We start from the raw sequence: 10,630 nt of genomic DNA on the forward strand, positions 1-10,630 counted from the left end.
CCCCTCCCCTCACAATATCACGGTGGAACACGGTAAAACCAAGTTTTGTAGGATTCTCAGGATCTCCAGGATGTAGGGCAGACCACCTTAAGAATAGATTGCTCATTTTTTCATGACAGCAACAGGCTGTCTTTCAGTGGGGAATTTCTCTGTAAAGTCCCGCCTCCCTATGATGCAGTTCTATTCTTCTGTGAGTGGGCTTGCAATACAAGTCTATGAGGATCCTGCAAATCCTGGTTTTACCCAGACCCGGAGTCGTACCCCATTCGGGGGACACGATGTACCCTCAAAATGATGTCACAGGACGGGGCTGAAGGGCAACTTGGCGCTGGGCAGCTCTTATTTTGCCACAAACACTGATAGCATTACTATCATTACTGATAGCATTACTAGCATTACTTTCACCTCAGCTTTTCATTATTATTATTATTTTTTTTTCAAAACTATATACTGTAATTGTTTAAAATGTTTCCAAAGATATATGGGCTGCTTGCTAAAAGTTTAGTTGTGTGGGTCAACTTCGTTAAGCTAAGGGGCCTGTTTATTGGCTAGGGTAAGATTTTGCTCTTAACAGACAAAATGATGTGGCTAGAGCAAAAGCAAAGGCTATGTAGTAATTGTTGGGGGGCATGTCCAGCATCTCCCCTTTAATTACAACACAGAAACTTGAAATGTCCATTATCCTGGGGCAGACTGACTGAAGGCCCACATCAGTGGGGGGGGGGGGGGGCGGTGAGGACTCTCTCCCTAGCCCAGGCATGGGCAAACTTTTTGACTCATGGGCCACAGTGGGTTCTTAAATTTGACAGATGGCCCGGACCTGTCCCGTCACCGCGAGCTAGGTCCCCATCCCGTCCTGTCCCCACAAGCTCAGTCTTCGTCCCCACCCCGTCCCTGCAATCCATCTGATCCCATCCATACAAGCCTCAAATAGTTTTATACGGAACTTATTTTATTAAAGTATAAAAAGAAACAATATTCTGTACAATTGTCATTTTATAAATCAAAGTTCTGGCTGCTGAACTTGCAAAAGATGTTCAGCCGGCAGGGCTTTGTTTATAAATGTTTATCAACACAAATAATATACTACTTTATCCTAAAGCAAAAAAAAGAAAAGAAACATAATTTTTTTCCTACCTTTGTTGTCTGGTTTCTGCTTTCCTCATTTTCTAATTCGATTCCTTCCATCCACTGACCTTTGCTCTGCCTCTTCCATATGCTCTGTTACAGTGCCTCTCCCTTCCATCTCTCCCTCCACCCACCCATCCCCATTGGTCTGGGGCCCATCTCCTTACCTCTGCTCCCCCATAGTCTGGCATCTCTCTCTTCCCCATTTCCTTTCAGCGTCTTCTCCCCACTCTCTCTTCCCCATTTCCCTTCAGTGTCTGTTCCTCTCCTCCACCCCTCCCTCCAGCACCATTTGCGTGGTCCAGCAGCTCCCTCCCTCCTGCCGTGGTCTGAGCATCTCCCTTCCTTCCTTCCCCTTACCTTTGTGGCAATGTTTACTTTTCTTTCTAAAAGCAGCCGGAGCCTTGAAGGCGCGTGCGTCTGCCAGAAAGCTCTCTGACACAACTTCCTGTTTACGTTTGCATCAGAGGAAGACTTTCCGGCAGCCACATGTGACTTCAAGGCAGTGGCAATGGCATACCAAAGGGGGGGGACAGTCCGCCCCAGGTGCACGCCCCAAGAGGGTGCACAGCTGGTCACTCTCCCTAGTCTGCTGCTGCTGCTTTCCTTAACCAGCAGCAGCGGCAGTAAACTTTAAATCAGGGGTGTCCGCGGCCCAGCTTGTGTTCCCTCCTTTCCTTCTGTGCCTCCCTCTGGCGGATGTTTAGCTTCTAGCCAGCTCCCCTGCTGCAGTGGATTTTCCGCTTAGGGGGAGACCCCGAGTATGTGCAGCCCTTGAGTATTAGGGTTAGGGGATGATGCCAAATATGTGCACCCCCTGAGTGTTAGGGTTAGGGAGAGATCCTGAGTAGTGGTTAAAGCTGGGTCCGGGTCTTCTTGGAGTCGGGTTGTTTGGGAATGCAGCCCAAAGCGGGTGGTAAACTCCATCTAAGGCTATAAATACCTGCACGAGACCGATAGCGGACAAGTACCGTAAGGGAAAGTTGAAAGTTGAAAAGAACAAGTACATTACACTTCTCCCTCTGTATTTGCATTTTCTGCACTCGCGGTTTCGCTTATTCGTGATTTTTCGCATGCTGACTCTGCCCCCCCCTCCCAAATTACATCATGAGTAAAGTTCCTTTTCTTTTACTGTACCAATAAAAAAGTTTAGCGCTTACCAACATTCACTCTGAAAATCGCTGCTTCCATGCTTTCTCCCACAAAATCGCTGCTTCAAATCTTTCACCCTCAAAATCGCTGCTTCCCAGTTTCCCAGCGTGCACAGAGAAAAACGCTGCTTCCCAGCATCCATAGACAGAAACACTACTTCCAAGCATGCATGGAGAAAATCGCTTTTACCCTGAAAATCACTGGGAATCGCTGCTTGCCTGTTATCAACCCGAAAAACCGTGAATAGCAGTTGAAAAGTAATTTGTGGTTTCAATAGTAAAAACGTTGGCTATTACAAAAAACTGTGAAAAACATATAAAAAGTTATTCACAGTTTTTCCATATTCGCGGCTATATTCCGCCCACATCCACCATGAATAAGGAGGGAGAATTGGAGATAGAATGTGAGCCTATTGGGACATACAGTGGTACCTCGGTTTACGAGTGCACCGGTTTGCGAGTGTTTTGCAAGACGAGCAAAACATTCACAAATTTGGTGCCTCATAAACCGAGCTTGCCTCGCTGTACGAGCGCCCCCCCCCCCCCGCGAACCAGCACCTTCCCCCCCCACGATCCGCCCCCCCCCCCCGCTGCCATCAGGCACCCCCCCTGCCACCATCGGGCACCCCCCCCCCCGCTGCAACCTGAGATCCCCCAACCCACCCGAACCCTCTTCTTACTTCCAGTGTAGCCTCCGCATCGGCACCGGCACCAGCATGTCCTATGCGTTGGTGCACTCTCAGGCCTTGAGCATGCGTGCATGCTCAAGGCCCAGCACAGGAAGCAGATTTTCGGGCACCGGCACCAACGCACAGGACATGCTGGTGCCGGTGCCGATGCCGATGCGGAGGCTACACTGGAAGTAAGAAGAGGGTTCCGGGTGGGTTGGGGGATCTCAGGTCGCGGGGGGAAGGGGTGCCTGTGGCAGCAGGGGGGTGCCCGATGGCGGCGGGGGGGTGCCGGATCACGGGGGGGGAGGGTGCCGGTTCATGGGGGGGCCTTCAGGGGGAGCAATGCCGGTTCTCGGGGGGGGGGAGCAGCGCTGCTGGCCTCGGGGGGGGAAGGTGGTGGGGGGAACATATCAAAGCAAGTTTCCCTTACTTCCTATGGGGAAACTTGCTTTGATATATGAGCATTTTGGATTACGAGCATGCTCCTCGAACGGATTATGCTTGTAATCCAAGGTACCACTGTATAGGGAAAAATGCTTGAGTACCTAACTGTAAACCACTTAGGCTATAAGTGGTACAGTACTCCCCTGCGAATTCGCAGTCCGTGATTCGCGGTCCCGGTCATTCATGGTATTTTCAGACCGCGAATGACCGGGCAAGAGAGGGCAGTCAAAGAGGCAGGAGAGGTGCACAGAGTGAGCTAGTGGAAGAGATGGGATACTTGTTCCTATTATGGAACAATACGGTTTTGATGCTCCTGGATGAGCTGTTAATGAAGAGACATCACTCTTTCAGGTTATGGGTGATTCCAATTGCCTCAAATAGACTGGCCACATTGTGGCAGAAACAGAGCCCATATTGGGTGAAAAAAGTGGAAAAAGCATGGTGACTCTTCCTCTGATCTGTGACTTGCACATGTTCATACAACAAGTTCCACTGCTTGAATCTAAATGTCAAAAGGGCCCCTAAGGGCTAGATGCACTAAAGTCAGCGATTGTTGCTAAACCAGTTTTGACTGCTTTAGCAATGATCGCATTTGCCGATCCGATGCACAAAACGGTTCACTGTGTGTTTTTCCCTTTGATCGCCCATTTTCCAATCTGGCCATGCAAATTACCTATTTAATATTGAAACGCGATGATTGGCTGGGGGGGGAGCAATTGTGACAGGAGGGAGTCGGCATCCCTCCTGCCTTTTTTTCAGAGGGGTAGGGGATGATTGGCGGGGGGGGTGGCAATTGGCACATGGGGCCTTTGTGGCAGGAGGGAGTGGGCATCCCTCCTGCCATTTGTTTTGGATTTGGGGGGGACAGTGACTCAGGGGGTGGGCCACATTTATCGGGGGTCATCGAGGAGGGCCATCATCGATAGTGGGGGACTTTGTTAATTTTTTTTTTTTATGGGACAGATATTTTGCGTGTATAACACATGCAAAATATCTGTGCCATTAAAAAAAATTTTTAAAAACAGGCAGACCTGTCACACATTTACCAACAGATCTAGACAAATCATTTTTACGATCACTAAAACCCCATTTGGAATAGCCAAGCGATGTTAGTGCATCAAATCACATGGCTATTTTGCATGGAGTTTTAGCTAATTTGCATTGCCGGATTGGAAAATGGGCGACGGAAGCGAAAAACACATGGTGGGCCATTTTGTACATTGGATCAGTAACAGCGATCGTCGCTAAAGCTATGAAAATAGGTTTAGCAACGATTGCTGACTTTAGTACATCTAGCCCTATAACTTATGTGCACAAATCTGTATGCTATGCCAATTTGCGCACACAACATAATTGTTTAACAAGCTAATCACTGCTGATAATTATCAATTAACAAGTAATAATTGGCACTAATTAGAATTAACACCTAACTTTCTAAGTATATTCTATAAAGTAGTTTTGGAAGGTTATGAATATACTTTATCAATAACTATATATATAATAATTTTTGATAGGGAAATATGTTGATCTTATATATTCTAAGGATTTTAAGTGATGTATATAGTGTACAATGTATTTTTTTTCTTGTATTCACTTAATGAAAGTATTAAAAATGAATAAAGATTTAAAAAAAAAAAAAAAAGTAGTTCATGTAAATTCTAAATGTGCAAATCTCGAAAGGGGGCATGGCCAGGGGAGGAGCAATGGCAGATCATGCACGTTCCTAAAAGTTAGACGCACTATGATGTCCAATCCACACACAACTTAGACACTGGTATTTAGGCCTGGTTTTCATTGGCATAAAAAACTGCATCTAGATGTTAGTCACACAGATAGCTACTATGCGTGATTCTATATAAACTGAGCTTAACTCCAGAAGCGGTTTATAGAATCACTAGTATCTTAGCCCGTTACATTAACGGGTGCTAGAATATATGTCTGTCTGTCTTTATTTCTGTCTCTCTCTTTCCCTCCCGCTGTCTTTCTTTCTGTCTGTCTCTCTCCCTGGCTCCCTTTGTCTGTCTGTCTTTCTGTGTCTCTTCCTGCCCCATATAGTGGTTCATATAGGTGCTAAGCCAACAAACATGCTCCTCCAAAAGTACAAACTCAGAGAATCAGCCAAAAGCAATCAGGCTACCAGTGAAGAAAGAAGCACACAAAAACAAATGCATAATAAAACATCCCCCACCCCCCTGTAACAGATCCCCCAGCCCTCAACACCACACCATAACAGAGTGAAGCTCCCCAAAAATCAAAAACTCCCTCCGGGACCGCACACCCCAACCAATATACAATTGTTAAGCAAATATGTACGTATATCCATGCCACAGCAGTATTCCCTCCCCCTCCATTTCTCTGTGCAGCAGCCACAGCAGCAGCATTCCCTACCCCTCTATTTTCCTCCCCCATACCACTTCCCTGTGCAGCAGCAGCGTTTCCCCTCTCCCCTTTCTCTTCCCGCGGTCTGGCCAGCTCCCTTACTACCCCCTTCCCTTCCCGTGGTTCCGACAAACCTGCCGATTCCAGCAGCGTGTGCAGCACTGTACACACGCTGCTTCGGGGCCTTCTCTACTGCCCTGATTTACTCTGCACATCCCTGATGACATCATCAGAGAAGCGGCAGAGCAAATCAGGGCAGTAGAAGGCCCCGAAGCAGCGTGTGTAGAGTGCTGCATGTCTCTGTCTCGCAGTGGGCTTGCCGGCTCCGGCCAGCCAAAGTTCATTTTTTAGTTCAAAGCCGACGCTGCGTCTCCTCTCTCGATCCCCGCCAGAGTCGGAAGTCTTCTCCGACTCTGGTGAGGTTCGATAGAGGAGCCGCGGCGGGGACTTTGAACTAAAAAATGAACTTTGTCTGGCCAGAGCCGGCAAGCCCGCTGTGAGCTAGAGAGATGCGTGGTAAGCGCGCATGTGCACTCTGCCGGCCACGGAACTACAGATCAGGCAACACGGCGTTAAGAGTGCGCATGTGCGCTTAGCGTTTTATTATTATAGATGCTAAGCAGCATCCTTTTCGGTGCCAATCTTTAGATGATAATATATAGAATTTGACCTTCAGCGCATAACTGTAAGACCCAACGTATATTCAAGTTTCAAGTTTATTAGGTGACTTGATCAATCGCTTAATCAAATATTCTAAGCGATGTACATTTTAAAATTTACAATTAAAAGGAAAAAAGAGGAAAAAAAAAAAAAAAACCAACAACAATATAATACATTACAATACATATAATATTTAAATAATGGTTAAATACTCTTAATTAAACATTAAAAAAAACATGAGAAAGGGGCAATTCTGCAACTGGGAACCTCTATTTAGATGCAAAGGGTCACGCGGTGAAACCTTATTCTGTAACAGCATCTGAACACTTAGATTCTCTTAGAAAATACTAGACTAACCCGATATTAGTGCACCTTACATTTGTATGTGCACAGTTACACCAGCCAAAGACCTGGCATAACTGTGAATGCTTAAATGTGTCAGAGACACACATGACTTGCAGTGTTTTGAAAGTTACATGTGTAACTGGGAGCTTTCACCCATCTATATGGCCCCCTTGCCTTTAAGCGCTATGCCACTTGCACCATTGTAGAATAGCACTAAATTTGCAGCTGGCACTTTCATGAGTAAATGCATACTCAACATGTGTAAGTGCTCAAAACCTATATATTTACATGAGTAAGGGGTATGTAAATTCAGGCACCCGCCTCCAAATTCTATAAAGTGAGCCTAAAGTTAGGTGCCTACATCGGCACACCTAGCCAACATAGGCATCCATCTTAATTGAGTAATACAAGTAGGCTACATTGGTGCGGATAATTGGAACGCAACACCTCTTAATTGGCATTATGGAGCTAATTGAAAGGTGCCTAACTTGGTGGGCGTGATTCTACAACACTTAGACACCTAGTGCAAAGGGCATAGTTCAAAGGGGCATGGTTGGGGGTGGACCATGGGTGCGTTTTTGAGTTAGGAGCCGTTGGGCACCTAATTTAGGTGCAGTCATTCTGGCATAAACAGGATCATTCTGGCATAAACAGGGTGTACCTAAATGTTAGAATGTTTAGTACTGCCTAAGCACGCTTAGGTGGTGCTAAGCGTTATTCTATAATGGGCGCCTAAATTTTATAGAATTGTACTTAGTGCTGCACTAATTGGTGCCAAATTTTTAGGCGACGTATATAGAATCAGACCCTTAGATTATAGGGTTGCTCTTACTATGGGTGCTTTTTGGAAATTTGGCATATGATGTTCTATACCTCGAAGAGTATAGAACCATCTTGAGCAGGGGTCCTCAAATTCAAATCTCAAGGTCTACAATCCTGCCTATTTTTCAGTATTTCTACAATGAACATGTATTCATTGTGGAAATCCTGAAAACCAGGCTGGGTTGTGGACCTCAAGGACTGGATTTTTTTTTTTTTTAAAAGTATTTATCAAGTCTTCAATATTCATCCAAGCAATATACACCTAAAAACAAAAACATTGGAAATAATTTCATACATAAAATTTAATATGTATATCTCCAAGACTACAATAAATAGAGATTATAATACATACTTTGGTTTTTTTTTAAACAAGAAATAATATCTAAAATTTTAGGGTTGCACTAACTCTCATAAAAGCTATCTAGGGATAACCCCATGGGTTTCCTCTATATGCTTCGTTGCTAGTAATGCTGTAAGGTAGAATGGTTCAAAGAAAACATTTTAAGGACTGATATCTCACTATACATTTACAAGGATATCTCAAAATGACCCACAATTTGAAGCACTGCAGGTTTAAAGAGCAGAAACTGCCATCTTCGCTTTTGAGTGTCTCAAGAGACATCTGGGAAAATTTTGTCTGGTGCTAAAGCCACAGTAGCCACCGAAGTTGATGCTTTAGCGGAATCCATATCTGAAGCATCCAGAACTGTCAAGATATCTGAAGGCGTAATATTCTGATCTATTTGTTGTTGACTCTACTGTATAACACTTTCAGTGGTAGATAATATACTTGTGAAAACAGAGGGATGATATCTTTAGGAACTCCTAACATTTCCTTAAATTAACATTTAAGCATTTCTTTAGGTGTCACAGAAAACACTTGAGGGAAATTTAAAAAAATGAAGACTATTACTGCAGACACTATTTTCCAAAGATTCTCTTTGTCTATTTGTAATCAAATAAATAATGTATTAGATAATCCAGTAGCTTTAACATATGATGCAATTTTATTTGGTACAATGATGAGAGCCAAAAGTCAAATTTCAGCTAACAATAATAAACTCTTATTTATAATGATAGGGGTTGCTATACAATTGATTTTGAAGAATTGGAAAATATGGGATAGGCTAAATTATAATTTTTGGTGGGAGTCTTTATGCCATATTTTTAAAATGGAACAGATGTTGGCTGTACAGCAGGGAAATTATAAGAAATTTTCAAAGGTCTGGGAACCATTGATGACTTATTATAAAGATTTATCTTATTAATGTTCATTTTATTATACACATCCAGGGTGGGAGGGCGGGATGGGGATTTATAAGGTTATTTTTAAAAAGTCATAACACTATTGATAGGCTTCGAAGAATTAAGTTTATAGAATATTAATTATGTAAAGGGATGGGAGGATTAAAATGTTCATTTAGGTATACTTGTTAGTATAAAGTGCTTTTATTGTATTATTTTATATAAGTTTATTTGTTAATGCACTATGATTGTTTTTAAAATGAATGAAGTTTATTTAAAAAAAAAAAAAAAAACGATTATTACTGCGGACACTATTTTCCAAAGATTCTGTTTTCCTTTTTAAGCTTGTGACATCTTTAATTATAATATCCTGAAGCCTTCGAGTCTCATCCAAATCTTTCTCTATTTTCATTACTCGAGTATTTCAACTTTCAGATCCAATTTCAATAGCTTTTAAATTATCTTCACAACTCTTAATTCTTAAGTCCAGGCTTTGAATTTGAGAGCACAGGGACTTTCCAAGATTAGCAATTAATACCCACAATACCTCAGGTGGATTTGTTGCAAGGTGGCATCAACATCAAAGGCAAAGTTCCCACTACCTCACTTGGGGTAGCGACTTCCTTCTACCCCATCGACAATGAATCCAATACGGGATCTATAACTATCAGAGACCCATCCAACTTCAGGGACATCACTGCTGGTTGATCACAGGCCTGGGGTAAGACAGCGTCCGCTGTATCCTCTAGCAGTGATGCTGCCGATGCTTTCAGCAGGGAGCTATTCATCTGAGACTGTGGGAGAGGTGCTCTAACATCAGGGCTTAGAGTGGTATCCGACCCAAGAAATCCAGCTGAATCTCCATTCTGCTCACACAGTTCCAGCAGGCAGCTCTCCAATTGCAATACAGCTCCTATCCTACTTGCAAAACTATTCATCAGACCTATCAAGAAGTAAGGTGTTAGGTAGTAGTGGCCATCTTGGATTCCTGAGGACTGTATTTGAGGACTTCTGATCTATAGCATCTATTTACTTCAGAAATAGTTTCAGGTACTACTGACTTGAAATGAGGGCACATATGTGATATAAATTATCAGCAGTAGCATGGTATGGACAAGAGCCATTAGAAGCACTCTAGCAGTACAGGGAAAGGGTAATCAATATTTGGAATCTGGATGATAGCAAATGTAACATCCCTGATACTCATGGGCATTGGAACGGGGGAGGTCACAGGAGCCACGGCCTTCCCAAAAATTGACAGAGGAGTTTGTTATGGGCGGCTCCACTCTTCCACCCACCTCCCCTCGGTTGCTGTAATTTTAAGTCTTCAGGTATTGATTAACATCACTTCAGAATGAGGACTTCTGGGGCAGGCCTGCTTGGCGGCTGCCCAAAGACTTATAATTACTGCAACTGGGGAAGATAGGTGGGAGAGTCAGGAGCTGGAGAGAGAGGTCATGCTGCAGGATCCTGCTAGTTGGAGCTTTTGCCCTCCCCCCTCCCCCAAACTAATAAGCGTTCCACTGCCTATGCCTGATACTATCAATGGGATGTAACTCTTGCATTCAGAGCTTCTTGCTGCTGCTAAGCCCACGTGAGAAGGTCCAATGTGACTAAGTCTTAGATCACTTTCCCTACAAGCATCACATGTCAAAGGCACCCTTGAACTAGATACCCTTTTATAAAATCACTATCATTATGTGTAAGGCGAAAAAGATTATCTTTTCTCTAGCTCTTCAGGGAGTTTATGAAAGGGAAGGAGAGTACAACATTTTTGTTAAAGGA

This window comes from Geotrypetes seraphini, chromosome 1 (assembly GCF_902459505.1).
Source record: "Geotrypetes seraphini chromosome 1, aGeoSer1.1, whole genome shotgun sequence".
NCBI classification, from domain to species: Eukaryota; Metazoa; Chordata; class Amphibia; order Gymnophiona; family Dermophiidae; genus Geotrypetes; species Geotrypetes seraphini.